The 17095-nt window shown below is 37.5% G+C and overlaps 1 protein-coding gene across 19 annotated transcripts in view; it reads right to left on the bottom strand.

Moving 5' to 3' along the window:
• The window catches only part of ATP2B2 (ATPase plasma membrane Ca2+ transporting 2), a 414437-nt gene that overhangs the window by 292531 nt on the left and 104811 nt on the right, over window positions 1–17095 (bottom strand). For all 19 annotated transcript variants that reach the window (XM_067003034.1, XM_048051896.2, XM_048051902.2 and 16 more), the window contains exon 2: window positions 9705–9756. The gene's annotated coding sequence lies outside the window, so the exon portion shown is untranslated. The remainder of the gene's footprint in view (window positions 1–9704; window positions 9757–17095) is intronic.

The following is a 17095-nucleotide window of genomic DNA, read 5'->3' as shown; positions in this document are numbered from 1 at the left end:
AAAATTTTGAGGTTAAACTTGCACAGCATGATCATTGCTACAAACAATCTGTGAGAAATCCAGAAGAAGAAAAGAAACTCCTCCTTGCAATCTACCATTAGAAAACCCCAAGGAAACACACAGTCACTTCAGATTTTCCTTTAATTTGCTCTCAAGGATTTTGAAAGGCTCTGGCATTTCTTTTTTGGAAGCAATACTGAAAAGTATTCCTTCCAAATAAATTAAAGATTTTACACAAACCAAAGAATGCTTCCAGACATTTTTCTCTCAAGTATACTTTAATAAATCTCTCTGAATAAAGAAAACTTTAAGGTAGATAAATAGCTTCTTCAAGGATAAAGAATTAGGGAAGGGCTCTAAGCATTAGAAAATTATACTCATATTTCATTTCAATTGATTTTGTCTACCTAATCATTAAAACCAAAAACCTTACTCTTCTTGTTCAAGGGAAGAGAAAAAGTATTATTTTAAAATATGATAGAACAACTACAGTTGAATAATACATATGTAAATACTAAATGTGCAGATAATGGGATTGGTAAGAAAAAATTTAAAAGCATTGCTCTATCACTAAATTCAAGATAATCAGCATATTCTGCTGAATATTCAACTAAAAACAATATTCTAAAATTTTTACTTGGTTTTAAATATTAATTTAGTTTGCACACATGGCAACATAAATCTGCAAACAAAAAAATCATTCTGGAAGAGAAAGCTCACCTACAAGAACGCCAATAGCAACAGAGAAAACAACAGTAAAGCCCCAACACTTTGATGCTTCTTCAAAAATCAAGACTGTATGGTACAACGTGCTCTAACAAGCATGGTTGGATCAACTTAGGTGATAAAAAAACTATGATAACCAAGAGGCATAATTAAAACATAGTTATTTGGTTATTAAAAAGTGTAGCATGCTGTTTAAAAATTGTTAATTTTAATGCCATATGGAAAGGGTCTATCAGGCCACAATACTGGTGAGAATTTCCTAATCAAGCTTAACAGATAGCCAACAGACCGACAGACAGACAGAAACTGCATATGCCTCATTTTCTTTACAAAACAGACTAAAAATAGGACTTTACTAATAATTATCACTACATCTATGACAGTGCCTATTATAGCACCAACAAACTTCAGCCTTCCTGTGCGTTTGACAGGAAAACCATGAAACCAGAGAGTGTATCACCCGAGTGGGCAAGGGAGAAGCCAAGGGAGATGAATGGAAGAAGAGCATCCATCCTCCTTGGTGTCCTACGGCTGGCCTGGTGGTGCCAGGCGCCTGGGCACCTCACCCGTAAAGAGACAACAAAGGAACAAGGGACAAAGACAGCAGCTGCACAGCCAGTAACGAGGACAGGCCTTCAAAGCCCAAGAAACAGTTCTGGCCTTCCCGAGCCCAAAGGCACGGACAGCAAGCGGACGAGCACTTCCACAGCCTAAGGGTGCCCCGAGCAGTAACAAAAAATTTTCCTCTCCTCTCCCGTAAGTTCCTCTTCATTATTTACATATTTTCTCCTTGGTGTGTAAGAATAGCACATAATACCAAGTTTGAACTAAATTTCTCCATGACTATAAAAATATTTTTGATTAAACAGATGTCAGCAAAATTTTATGGAGTGAAAATTGAGTAACAGATGGTGAGGCCTGTGGAGTTCAAAGAGGCTGTATTTTATTAAAAAGGAAATTTGAGGAAAAGAAGTATTTTGCTGGAAATATTGATGCAGTGTTTAAGCAAATGTAGAAATATTCTTACTTGATAGAAAACAGTAAGTTAAAAAAAAAAAGGAGGTATTCATGCCATAAGTCTCAAACCATTAAATAAAGGATTTAATTCTGCTTTCTTTTTACTGAATGGAGCTTTCCACCCATGACATCAAGGTTCTTAAAAATAACGTACTCCACGGAGGAAGAAAAAACACCCAGCTACCAAAACCAAAAATAACAATGACCTTGATTAAGGTCTTGGACAAAATCTATCCTGTATGTGACACGCACAGCTGTGGCATCAGTTATTGTGAAAGCAAGTTTATGAATACTTAGCCATGGAGTAATAAATACTTTTAATATTAAATTTGGGATAGCTATTCACCAAAGTCGCAAATAATGGCAAGTAGTCTATAGAAAATGAGACTGAGAAAGATTATAACTTCTGACTACCGTTACTGTATCACCTCTTTTCCAGCTTTACCACTTACAATGGTGGTTAAAAAAAATGCCATCAGTGGAATATAGGCAGAGAGCTCATGAAATCAAAAGAATGGAAAAAATAGTCATTATTGTAGTATAATATGATTTCTCTCCCTATTCCTATGGCTCTCAAGTCTTTTTTCAAGGTGTTATTTTTAACATACTGTATTACATTACTGGGGAACAATTAAAAAGGCAAGCAGCAATTTCAAATTAGTGACCAGAGCCATTGTGCAGCAGAGTACCCCTCAGGAATAGCAGTCAGCGAGCTACTTTCAGCGCCCATAGAGAAAGTCTTGGAGATATGTGATAGTTTCATAGCACTTAACCATGAGGAAAAGAACTACCTGTTCTCCAAGTCAGCCTTGTGCACACAGGCCTGAGCAGGGCTAAGGGGCAGCGTCCAACACAACCCACAATATCGCTGCTCTCCCTGGTGGCGCAGAACAGGGCAGGGGCACCACCAAGGTGGGAGCTGCCAGAGCTACACACCCGCGCATCACCACAACGCAGCTTGGTCCAACATCGGCCACTTTTTATCTCCCTTAGCACAAAGCAGCTGGGAATTAAGTCTGACTCTGATCTGCTCCTGCTGCAGCACAGCTCGGAGATTTGGTATTGGCTTGGACTGTGCTTAAGTGCGCACTGACGTACCAGTGGTAAAAGGATCACAAACATGTTGCTGGATGGATATTTTTGATCTTACATTTTAATTCCTCAGTGGCAGCTTCTACCAGATACTTGAGCTATGATGTTTGGGTTCCTGACGTAGATATCTCATGGAGACATGGAAGCTGCTGTGTTCGCACACTTCCAAAATACCGCTCATTTGTCAGAGAGCAGCACAATAAACTGAAAACCCCCACAAGTGTCCGTCCATCTAGAACAAGTGTGTCCATTAATCAGTAGTAATATTTGTGGTTTATGAAGATTGCATCCTCTTAGTGGCTTTAGGCCCTGACACCACCACCGTAAGAAATACACATCTTGCTACAAACACCATATTATATCCATGAAATACAGTATACACATTCTGCTTATGTTCGGCACAGTGATAAAAAAAATCAGTTAATGCAAACCTGTACAAAGCAAAATATCCTCCTCAATATCTGTACTGTAGGTTTTGAACAGGTAACAGTTATTGAGATGCAATGTTTAGCTTCACAAATCATCCATCATTCCTTCCCCTGTATTGAGTCATTTATCACTCACATCCAGGTATCTTACACTTGGTTCAGAGAGATCAAGCAAAGACATGAACAAGTTTTTATATTCATACTGCTACCAAAATAATTTCAGTCATATTTAGTACAGCCCTCCAACCTTCCCAAGGAAAAGAAGCATTTGGATAACTGATCAGATTCAAATGTCTTGAAAGCACATGCATGTTGAAAATATGGTCACAGTGCTTTTAGACCTAACACCACAATTCTGTAAGAAACAGGAGAGTAGGGATTAATGTTCCTATTTACAGGTTCTTTTTAGCAGTTTTCTGTATCAGTTAGAACTGAAGGTTTCTTATTTTAAGTGAGTCAAAAAAAAAAAAATCAAGGCAAGTGTCTGAAATTCATCAGATAAATGAGAGACTACCTTGATATAAATATAGAAGAAAATGCAGCTTTGGCATTTCAGGCATCATCCTTCAGAGCTGTTTGTCTTCTGAAAGCAAACACCACTATCACACTACAAAAATCTTGAAATAATTACCCAAATACCTCCTCTTTATCTTACGATTTTTATAGCTGTCAAAGAACACTTAAGCACATGACATTTCAAGTTTTAAGTATTCAGTGTTAATGGCATGAAAATATCATTCCAAATTTTGGGAAAAAAAAAGGGGGGGGGGGAGGGATTTTAAAATCCTGACTCAAGCTGATAACTTTGGTTAACATTTTCATTCCTGAACAGTTAAGGTAAAAGCACTGAGTAATTGTGAAACAGAGAAACCAATTTTACAGAGGGGAGAAGGAGGATATTTTAAGATATGCAGGTAAAATCCTCTAATGTAAGTGCCCCTAAATCAATGCATATAGGTATTCATTGTGTACTTTTCAAAAAGAATGACCCACAGCATATCAGTTAACTAGAATATTAGAGTTGAGTTGATGGAACAGGGAACAATCATCAGTTCAAAATTTACAGAAAATATCTATATTTAAGCTCCTGAGAGACATTCTCTCACGTGGTCTATTCTCCCACGTGCCTGGTGACAGGACGAGGGGGAATGGGCTACAGTTGCGCCAGGGGAGGTTTAGGTTGGATGTTAGGAAGAACTTCTTTACTGAAAGGGTTGTTAGGCATTGGAAGGGGCTGCCCAGGGAGGTGGTTGAGTCACCATCCCTGGAGGTCTTTAAAAGACGTTTAGATGGAGCCCTTAGTGATATGGTTTAGTGGAGGACTTGTTAGTGTTAGGTCAGAGGTTGGACTAGGTGATCTTGGAGGTCTCTTCCAACCTAGACGATTCTGTGATTCTGTGATTTCAGTATTTAGATATAGGTAACAAAATCCTAAGGAGGGTCTCATTCCCATCAGTGCTGAGGCTGAAGGAAGCATCCATAATTCTTTCTTGCATTTAAGTCTGCCAGCTGTGCTTCCGCATTAGCGTATTCATCCCTATGTTTTGGGTATTAACAGCCAAGAAAATACTTCAGCTAGTGCAACTAACAGTTCTCTGGCACTGCACAGGGGTGCACTCACAGCAGACTGGAGCACTTCAGCGAGTTGAGCTGGGTGAGAATGCAAGGGCAGAAATTCATATTCAGAAGAGTTGTAATTAGCTTTTATCCCATGGGGAGAAAGCTGTTATATCATAGAAGGAACAATGAAAATCACCTTAAAGAACAATGTATCATAGCAATCGCGTAATTTTGAAAGTAGAAAACACGTATTGCTGAATTTGGATACTGAGTCTTTCTGCAGTTTGGAACAAAGACTGTTAGCTCATCAGTCATTTTTTCTGACAAGGTTTAGGATTCATTGCAAGTGTACAAAAAGGACTTGATTTGGCCTCTTGAAGAGAAGGAAAAGGTAATGGCAAAGGTCGTGTCAGGAGAGAGATTATTTCTCTTTATTCAGTGGCAATGATATGGGGCTTTGGTCCAATTTGGCAGGGCCAAACCCGACAAATACCAGTGCTGTTTATTAGGAAATGACACAAGGAAAAAAAATACACTTCACACTTTTTTTTTCCTGCAGGGAAAGACAGAAGAATTCTATCTAAAAATATAAGATCATTGGTTTGTGTGAACGAATTAAGAACAAAATCCATATCAGCATATTTAACACTTTCACTTGCCTCCAATAATCTCTGACTAAGTACAGATGCAGATTAACAGGTGAGTAAAATTAGGTGCATTTCTTCAATACCTAAGAAATATAATTGTCCATAAGAGTTTCATTATACGAAAGAAGCATTCAGCTAAAACAGTCAAGACTAGTAATAATCCTTATTTGAGCTTCCCCTTCTTTCAGGTGGTTTTCTTTGCCAGTTTCTTAGGACCAGTAATTGCATATTGCACTGAGTTTTCATACAGGGTTGAAGTCAGGCAGCCTTCTACACACAATGATGGAAGGGTAGCTTAAAGCTCCTGTATACCTCTGTGCGCTTTTCCCACACATAGTGAGCAGCAGATCCACAGCATCCCTGCCCATTTGCACAAGAGTCAGAATACTAATTTGCACTAAGTCGCACTATATACATGCACATAAAACCCAGGAGCTTAGCCAGGGGCACATGGTGCGCTCTGCATAAACCCAGTGCAGTCCCTTACTCCTTACTGGAGAAGAGTGGAGGAGAAGGGGGTTTCGGCTGGTTTTGGTCAGCATGGATTTAAGTAATGATCTAGCCTGTATTTAAGCAACACAAAATAAAATACCATATAACACCACCAGCTTGATTCTGCAACCCAGCATCTAGCACACTGTTGGCCGGATTTTTATAGGCTGATAAGCAACTGCCATTTAAGAATCAGTTGTGGCTAATGGTATATTCTTACTTCGAGGCAGTATGGCTAACTGCCCAATTAAGGACTGCTATTAACAGCTTCAGACAAATAAACTTACTTAAAAGCAAAATGAACTTGTTAACAGCATCATTTTTGGGACACCTCAACGGCTGTTACCATACTGTAATCCGAAGTTTCTGAAGAGTTGCCTTTTAAACACTTTCACTGACAAGTTATCGTTTGGATAAAATACTGCGTTCACCCTACACAGCATTCGTGCTGCAGAGAGCACTCCACTGAAGAGAGATTATTTCATTCCAAAATAATACGTTCTGGGGGAACTGAATTAGTCAATTGGTAGAGTTTAGTGCGAAGAAAACTTTTTAATGATGAAAACCGAAAGTGACACACTTTTTTCTGCCTCATATCAATACTGTACTTCGTACCAAGTGAATTGCACTGTCTTTGCTGAGAACTTGGGCCATTTGGAACTACTGGTGTAACAGCACTGGTGCTAATGGGAGGGAGCTCCCATCCTACTAAGCAGGACTGCAGTATGTGGATACAAAAATTGAAGGTAGATCTCAGCTATTTTTCCCATCCAGTTGTGGGCTTTTGTTTGTTTTTTAAAAGTAGATACAGGTCACGGCATAGCAAGACACTGCTCTGTGCATTTGGAAGGTCAGAGGGTTTCTGAAAGGTGTATGATGATTGTGGAGAGCTAACTACCACTGCTGACACTCTCTTTGTCATGCGCATGTCTGGGAGACTGTCCCACCAAACCCAGCTTCACATTTCATATCTTCTTTAAGAAAAAAGAAAAAAAAGGGAACTTTAGAAAACTCAATTGAAGTTAAGGTCTGTCTGATTAATTGCTCTACTTAGCTAATTTGATAAGCTCTAAGTCAGTTTTCTGTGCATCCTTCATTGGCTTGATCTACTTTGTAAATTAATCTAATTACGAACACCTGCAATCAAAAGCTCCCAACCCAGCAGAAGTTATATGACTCTTATTTATACATAGTATTTGTAAACAGGTAAATTATAGAAAAGCATCTTGCCACAAGAAGCGTATTGGGGATACAAGGCAGGCACACAACAAGGGCCATATTCACTGAGTACAGGAACCACTCCTACACTGTCCAGTGTTTCAGTCCTGCTCATTTAGTGATGTAAACTGCATTCTTCAAGCGAATTCTAATAAAAGTTGCATTACAGCAGATAAAAGAAGACAATTTGTTCAAAATAATTGCAATCCCCAAACAACATTAATCAGATAAACCATACATCAGAAGCTGAATAGTAGTGCTAGGTTCAATTTCAAATACTATGGGTATCTGAAAATTAACTGTGGGCCTTCAGAAAGAAAGCTCAGTATGAGAAGCACATAAACTGATGAAACTACTGTAAAAGAAAAAGGTTCAGCAGCACCTTTAGGGGACATGTTTTAGATAATATACAGAATAACTATATTTACTGGTCTAGATATACAACTATCCCTGATTCAGAGGTGATAAGTACTATATTTCAATAGGTGGGATTTGTTATTGTTTTAAACATGCTTTTCTCCCTCTCAAAACCATTAGAGAAACATCAACAGCATAAGATGAATTTTCCCATCAAAACCAGAGAGGCTATAGCTTAGTTTATCTAGATTTTTATGCTAGCCTTGACGCATTAAAAAAAAATAATAATAATAATTAATCTGACATTAATACTGTCAGACTTGCCTAATCAATAAAAACAGTTTGCACTAGTAAAATCCAACTATTAGCCATTTGAGTTTACAATGATTTCTTGTATTTGTTGTAAAAATATTTTAGCTAAGTAATGCTAGGCCTTATTCAGTAATTGTATAAAGAAACATTATGAACACCACACTTTAGAGAAGATCTACAAATCTTGAAAAGAATTACTCCTAGATGGTCTCTAAAATTGAAAGACACTTTGATTGTACCTTAGAGAAGAAAACACTGCTCCAGTATTTTAAAACCGAGACTATAAGAAAGTGAAGTTATTAATGGAGCCATTAACCATCTTTCTGGTGTTCCCAGACTATTTAATTTGCAGTCAGTGCTAAGATCCTCACACACTTTCCAAACTTCCAGCAAGCACTGAGAACAGTAGAACTGCTCCATATTATCACTGTGTTGTACAGGAGACTATGGAAAAAGACCTTCAGTTTCTAGAATGAGGGAAAAGTGTAAAAAACAAAGCAAAATCTGGAGACAGAAGAACGTTAGCATTAAAACACCTGACAAATGTTAAGCTTTTGTTCTTGCATTAATTCCTATTCAAGAGGGATGAGTAGTTAAATGTAACATGCAATCGAGCAAGGGCTTGTCCTTGGTCATGATCTGCAAATGTGCACATAAACCTGCTGGCTGTTCAAGACCCTGTAAGACAAACTATTCCCATCAGTAAGTGTGCTTATTAAGAAGCCAGTGAATATGCTAGGATTACATTTTTTTTGAGGAAGCAGCAGTACATCTATGAATGTGACTGGACTGTCAGAAACACCAAGAAAAAGCTTAACGTGTCCATTGCTTACCTTGACAGTTCAATGAAGCAGATTTTTAATTTGCTGACTTGAATGTAAGTGAATTAGGGAAGAAGATTTAAAGACCATGTCACTTAAAGCCTGGGCCTCTCCTCTGGCACTTTAATCCCATCAACTAGGGAAAACTGTTTACTAACTTCTAGTCTTAGAGGCAGAGGTCACTGATTCGCATAGACGTCCTTTAGCAGGTAAGAGAACTGATGGGGGTAGGTGTGGAGGTGGTACCACATAAGGATTCAAGTTGCTTCCAGTAAAAAGGAAGGGGAAAAATCATGAATTTAAAAATCTACACCAGGAAACCCTGAAATACAGAAGGTATTTTCTACTTAGCAGGTCAGAAAAGAACAGGACATAGTTGGAAACCATTTGTTAAAGTGGGGCTTAATTCTAAGAGATGGTTTATTTTTATGTCATATCCATAATAAAAGCAGTAATTTGCTAATATTTGGAGGAGAAAAGGAACAGAAGAAATGTATACTGCTTTGGAGGAGCACAGGGGCTTATTTTGCCCATACAAAATGAGTTTATGAAATATTTTTAATTTAATTATTTTAAGAAGTGCTGAAGAGTTGGCAGCCATGGAGAATTGCTTAGCATAGATAAGGTGCCTTCAGGCATGGAGCCTGGACAAAACACGAATTGATGCATCCTAGCCTGGGCCTTTTGTGTTACTGTTTACCTCTTCTTGTCATTTGGAGACCAGTCATGAATTGGGGTGCCACTGCAGTATTTTATCTACAAAAATGTCCCTGTCCTGCACTGTCTGAGAGTTCATTTTTAAACAAAACAGCTGAAAAATGGTGGCCATCATCAGATTCTTCATAGATTTTAAAAACTAATTTTGCACCAGATATTGTGCAAAACTGGAAATTTGAGACTAAATCTGTACAACGGATACAGACTAAAGTTGCATTAGTGTGTTTATGATAATCTCAAAGGACAGACTGACAAAATAATGTTATATCCCCTGGAATTACACTGTGTATAACTTAAAAAGATTAAATAAGGCTTACCATGAACATAGCGCACAGCGTGATGCAGTCTTTGTGCCACAGCATGCAAGCCCTAATAGAAATAAAGAAGAAACAGTTTCAATTTTTGGAAATATAAATTATGACTGTATACAGTAGATGTAAAAAATAATAATAATAATAATACAGTCCAACCATTTAAAAGCATCTGGTTTTATTTAAGTTCAAGTGGTTTTATTGAACGAGTAATAAAATTAACCTCATCTCTATTACTCCCCTAATGCATTAACCTGAAAGCTTTAAAAAAAAAAAAACTATCAGATTCTAGTAACTGAAGAGTTAATGTATCTACTTTAAAAAAAATGTGAAAAAGCTTATAATATAAGTAAAAACTATTACATTTGTTACCATTTATAATTATTCAATAGTAGCATTGAGTTCTTTAAGTCTTTAATAGAATGTATAAGCTATGTCATCCTTAGAATTAATTATTTTAAAGGAAAAAAGGTCTAGTAAATAAATATATGTATGAATCAGAGTACATCAAAGTTTAACTCAGTTACTTTTGGAGGAGATGAAACCGAGTATCTCCAAGAATTACATCAAGACAAGCATGTATATATCTCTTTGGTTCACAAATTTAACAAGGGGATTCCTATGTTTTCAAGAACCTATTTGAAACCACCTGGACATGATTTTTTAAGTAAACAGAGACATAATAGTACGTGTGTATTATATTTGTTAAGACATGACTTGGTAAGCATACCGTCTTACCCCTAGTCAGATAATTATTTCACTAAGCTGTGAGGCTTGTGCAGAGGTGCAAGCAATGACAGGCTTGTAAGAGTTTCAAAATACATTCAGTATCTATTTCTCTTCTGAATTTTTAAAGCTCTATCAGAACAATACAAAATGATACACAAACTGAATATATATCATGCTACTAACAGCCAAAAGGTGATTACTTGACTGTATTAGTTCCACTGCACATTTGTTCAGGCTGGAAATTAGAAGGAAAATAAAACTTGTTTGAGAGTCAAGGCTAGGTTAGGTAGTTAGGTTTCAGCATTAATGGAATTGAAATCTAGCCAACAAAAAGGCTAAAGCACCTGATAAAAGTGCCATGGAATGCAATCACTATGAGTTATCAAAATATCTTTCTTGCATTTTATGTAAAAGGTTGCAATAGCTTCAAGTCAAAGAACTTGCTCCACTACCTGGGCTATCAACATCACTTTGCTGCATTTATTCCAGAGGTTTCCCATTATGGAAATACGTGAAAATGGCTGAATACTAGAGCTGTATCATTCTGAATTATGTGCACAATACCAGAGCTAAGCAAAAGCAATCCACCTTCCCCATAAAGCAGCAATGCAACCCAAACATCAGATACCATTACAGACAATTTGCAGATTGCTCCATGAATCAAACTAACTGCAAAGGAGGGAGACATATTAGGGAAAATATTTAAATGTAATAACTTTAAAGTATAGCAAGTCTAAACAACTTTAGCAGCAGAGATGATAATGACGTAAATTAAATGAGTAAGAGAGAATCCCAGCTCAGGACTCAAGACAACACAGATGTGGTCACTATAGCAATAGGAATACTTAGCTCTGTTTTGCCTACACCACAGTTCTCAATGCTTACAATCTGAGGCTTCAGTTGAGAAAAAAATGTCTTTCTGCCTGCAGTACAGGTGTGTCATTAATCCTCCTGCCTCCATTTGACTCACTGGTAAAGTACTCACTTCTGTGAGACTGGTTTTGAGGATAAATTCACAAGATAACAGAAAAGTGCTCAAACACTAGGGGGATAAATTCAAATGTCTAATCAGCGTTCTCAACATTGTTTCTCGGACTTTGTCAAAACGGCATTCTCAGGTTGTAAAAGATGACAAAACCATAGTCCATGCCATAAATCCCAGAGTAATCAATGCTGGCTTTAAAATGCATTGTTACTTTCATCAGGGATTAATTAAGGTGCCACCAGATGAATATTTCCTTATGCTTTTATCTGGCATTGCCAAAGTTTTGGAAAACCGTAGTTATTAAAGGTCATGCAGATTGCTGTAAAATTCCTCATAAAGGAGTTTGCTTTAAGAAAGCCAGTCACTCAAGAAAAAAAAAATGTTTCTAGAAAATTTATTGTTAAATAAAATCCTTTGTGCTTCATTTGTTTCTGTAAATTGCTTAAATCATTGCTGAAGCAGCATGTGCGAATGTTTGCAATCATTCTTTTTCTACACTTGGCTGAAAAAAAAAATAACCATACAGAAACTGATAATCAAATAACTCAATATAGTAAGAAAAGTTTATTGATTTTAAGAATGCTTTTGTTGAGAGAAAGGTTTTATCTTCCCTGGTCAAACTGAAGACTGAACTATAAAGAAATTGATGTGACTTCCAATTTATTCACCATCCTAAAAATTTGGAGGAGCCACAAAACATAAAGCTGAGGTGACAATGGCTTCATCAGCAAACCTGTTTCTTTTGAGAAAGAGAACAGATTCTGCTTGTATAATGACATGAGGGGGGAAAAAATGAGTATGTATTAAATCATTCTTCTAAAAGGGAAAAGAATTTGTCTCTACTTCACTCTGCTGTGGGAAGCTCACTCCTTGCCAGATGCCTTGAAGAGATGTAAATTACTATTTATTTTTATAGTCCCTTCTCTATATATTTTGGGCAGTTCGGCAGTTGTACAGTCTAAATCATAGGTGATCTGATTAGCCTGCTAAGGTGACTTCCTGCTAAGGAACTTCACCTATACACAGCCAAATTGACCCAATACTGCTCCTCACAAATGATGCAAGAGCAGAATCACAGTGGCTTCAAATTTAACAAACTACTCTGAGGAAGAGTAGAGATTGGTTGTCAGGCTCAGAGATGTATCAGTTTCCATTTACTGATGCCAAGTGAAAGCTGTTAAATACGTCCCGGTGCCTTTGTATGAGATGCAACACATCTGCTGAACTTCCTCGTTCATCCGCTGTACCACACCCAGCCTGATCCTCATCTCTCGCCAGTATACTTATCCTACTACGCTGCTTTTTTTTTTTTGACTTATGACACATATGACATTTTAATTATTGCTTTTAAACACTGATGAATCCTCAGACAAACAGACAGCCTGCAACTATTTTTTCTTTTTAGTTCCTTTAGAACTCTGCAGTTAAACACATTCTTGAACTCAATCTTGGAGATGATTTTGTACGGCTTAAATTGTATGCATTTAGTCAGTATCCTATGGCAATTTATGAACAACACTCCATAGGTTTATTTTTAGTAAGTGTACCTCATTCACACATTTTGTAGTGCTGCATGGGGATCACTGATCTTTATGCATGACTGCAGTGATAAGATCTGGCAACATTCTTTAATAAGTGTTTAAACTGCTCTCGTCGTGTGCTTCAAGCAACATACAATTATTCCAACACCTAAAAAGAGCTCTTTCCACTTGCAGTATTTTCCACTACTCAATATGTGCACTCTTGCCACCTGATAGCTAAGATTTTCCATTATTTCCTTTATTTGATTGACTCCTTTACAGCCAGTGGACAAAGTACACACATATAGTTCATGTGAGATAGCTTAAATGGTAATCACAGAGACTACACAATGATTCTTATTTGAAATCCATGAAGACCAGGCTAAAATATATACATATATAGCCCATCACTAAATATTTATTTAAATATAGAGAATGATAATGGTAAAGATAAAAATTTTAACAAAATTAGATAGATGACATCAGTATTTGGCATGATACTGTACACAGCCAAAATTTATACTGTAGCTTGGGTCAGAGTTGCCTTTTATTTTCAATTTATAAGTTCCAGTAAGTTACATTCACTGCAGCATCACTGAATTTCTTTCCACTTTATCTCTGAATTGTCTAGATGCTGCTGCTACAGAGTAAGTAATAACATCTCTTAAGATAAACAAAGGAAGTTGAATTTATTGAAGTTATCATGGATGCAGATTTTGAATCAACAAAATTAATTCAATTTCATTAATTTAAAAGAATGCAGAGCTTTGGGTGGAGCAGGGATAACTAAACCAGTCGGCTATGTTAGGACTGCCTCTGGGAGGAAGACCTCCTGCAGTGCTTTTGTCCCATGAGGTGGAACAGACCACAAGCACACTCTGCTTGGCACTCCTCTCCTAAGTCAGAGTTTATTAATGTCTGGACATTGAATGAATGAAACTCTAGACCGGGTAAATGGTAAACCAATGTCCCACCTTTCTAAAGTAGATGCTCTAACATATAAAGGCCAAGGGCTAGGGCACTAGTAAGAATTCCAACACCATGCATCGGCAATTCAAGCTTGTAGAGAAATGAAATCACATCTGGAAGACAGAGAAGGCAACAGGAAAGGCAATCCCCACTGACACTGTGAAAAGAGATTTTCATGGGGAGGAGGTAGACTGCTTTCTTTTCTTCCTAATGAAATGGGTTCTCGCCCCTGCCCACCCGCCCAGTGGCACAGACCTCTACTACACTTTCAGTTTTTTCCATCTCCCATAAATGTAGTATTACTCCAAGTTTAGCTTACAATGTGAAATGCATCTCATCTTTCTGCAGGATTTGAGTATAAGTAATTATAGCATTGCAAAACAAAACTGACAGCCTATGTGTTAGCTCAATATGTCAAAAAGACAGGCAGTGAAGCCTCTCAGTGGCTGTGGTACATCTACTGTCATCTCTCATCAGGTGACAAACTGAAAAAGCGGCAAGTGCCGGGTTTCCAGGTTCTATTATATGAATCAAGGATACTGTTCTAAAGAGGTTGCTCTTGTCTCAGACAAGACCTAGCTAGAAGTGGGAGCTTGAAACATTGCCCCAAAGCAGTAAAACACTTTCAAGCACTTTCAGACTCACAAACCTGGCGCTTTCCATGGAGGAGGTGGCTGACACTAAAATCAAAGTGAAATTCGAAGCACTTTGAGTCATTCTTGAAGCTAAGAAGAGGGTTTTAGGCACCAAAGAGACAACACTGCCTCTCCAACGGGTTGTGAAAGTTATAGATGCATTAGTTAAAATAATCCAAATCATTTTACCTGGAGAGCTGAGGTCACCAATGCCCTCACAGTTGCTTTAATTTCATTAGAGGCCTAAACTGTTGGAAATGAGATGACAGCGGAGCTGATCATACAAGTTTTACTGTATGTGAAAACCACATCTAGAACCGATTATGCCTTAAGCATAACGGAAGAGTTAATCTATATTATCTGTTGTTCAGAGGCCAGCTATTGTAGATTTAAAACAGGAAAAAAAATCTGTAAGGGTTTTATTTGTGTGTTGTTTTGTTACCCTGAAGTACTCAGATTACAAATTATTTTTTTAAAATGTTAAATACATGTGCTAGAATTACCAGTGCTAGAATCAAAGCCATACATTATATATATCAAATATATACTTTTATATATTTTATATAGTATATTTATATATTTTTAAATATACATTTTTATATATTTATATATATGTATATATATATCAAAAAAAGATTAAAGGTGATACCTGACCTTCACTTGCCTCAACATTATCCATATCCAAAGAGGTCAAACCCCATTCTTCTGAAATTATTTTGGTTATAAGAGCATTTAACAGCTCTAAAGGCATAGTGCCGACTTTACCACAAACATATTAGACACATATACTTTCTAAATATTTCATTTTATTACTAACAAATGGGATTGGATTTGTAACAGAACTGAAACTCAAAAACTCAACGAAAATAAAACAATTATGACAAATTACGTGCAAGCTCCTTCACTGTTCATATTTACCAACACCTCATAAGTGTTGGGTGATTCTAGAATATTACCTGGACTATAAGAGTCAGCAGATAAAAACAACGACTGTACGATATTATAGAGCTTTACAGCTGTGTTCAGCATAGATACTGGATTGCTTTCTCTCAGATCAGTTTGGTGATCCAACAAAGTTTCTAGACATTTTGAGGTCTTACAAAAAAAAAAAAAACACTATAAAAACTTGCTGAAAAAGGAATGAGTCACCTCCCATAAAAAAAAAAAAAAAAGTAATTTCAGTTTGAAAAATAATTCTTTTTATTAGAAAAAATCACATTTTCTTCTTTCTGAAAGCCCTAGTCAAGAACAGACCAAAACACTGCTTTTCAGGCACCCAAGCTACAAGTGGCACAATTCCTAGGCACGTGAGACTTCTGCGCCACGCGTTGGGCTGGCGCTCGGCCCACGGGCAGTGCCACTGGCAGCTGCCACCCGGCTTCCTGTGTGTACCGAAGGGATCCAGATCCAAAGGGACTGGGGGGAGGATCCCCACACCGCTAGCTGCTGCCATCTACCTCTGCTGTAAGGCAGCCTTACGCTCTGACAGCACGGCCACTCTCGCACCACATGGCTCTTCATGCTAAGTGAAGCCTGCCATCAGCTACGTGCCAAAAGGAGGGGAAAAAATGTAAGCATTTTTGGGGAAGAAATTACCTGACCACAGTCTCCTCTAGTCACGAGTAAGACAGACATATGTACTTGCAGCAGACAAAAAAATCCATGTAAAGTACTGGCACATACACCTGTTGTGCTCAGCAGCCACACTGCGCAGCGGCAGTGCCTCCGAGCTCCCTGCACGATGCCAGAAGCTGTCAACAGGTGATAAGCAGAAACAAAGCAAGCAACTTGATTTAGCAAAAGGACAAGTTGTTCACTTATATCAACAAATAACAGCTTTAATGACCGCAGTTACTCAGATATTTTCTTTTAGCAAGGATTTTGGAAAATAAAACCAGCTGTGGGAGAGAGGAGCAGCTATGAGCAGTTCCATTATCCCCACCACTAGAGATAGGCCTCTTGTTTCACCTCTTTCACAACTTCTTTTTAACACCTTTCTACAGAACAGAAGTATCATGATGAAGTCCAAATAGACTTTCAACTGTAGCCATAATTATGGAGTATATATTCCTCCGTCTTCCCTGTTTGTACAACTTGCCATCAGTACTTTTGAGCTTTACTTCCCTATGTAACGAACTGCTCTCCTTGCATGTAACTACTTCCTTTTCTGTCCACTTTCTTAATATAGGTCAGTGTACAACGAGAAGTTTTAAAGCCATCTAAGAAAGCTGGATAGAATGCTCTGCAGCAGCTCTGGGAACCTCAAATTCTCCTCTATCATTTTCTTAAAAGAAAAAAGAAATCCACATAAGTGGTCTAGGAGTCACTGAAATTTCTGTTGGGTGGATATATATACATTTTAATTTATTCATAAATAAATACATATTTTTAAAAAAATCTGTTCAGCTATAGTGGATTTAACAGCGTTATTACATAACTAGTTCAACAGCTTCCCCCACCATGTACTTTTCTCATCATGTAAATTTTTTGAAGTTATTTCTAAGGCAATAACTCGATATCAAAAGTTTAATTTCAGAGTGTGACAGATGACAAATCTTC

This window comes from Anser cygnoides, chromosome 10, assembly GCF_040182565.1.
Source record: "Anser cygnoides isolate HZ-2024a breed goose chromosome 10, Taihu_goose_T2T_genome, whole genome shotgun sequence".
In the NCBI taxonomy this organism is placed as follows: Eukaryota; Metazoa; Chordata; class Aves; order Anseriformes; family Anatidae; genus Anser; species Anser cygnoides.
This window is presented reverse-complemented; position numbering and strand designations above follow the sequence as displayed.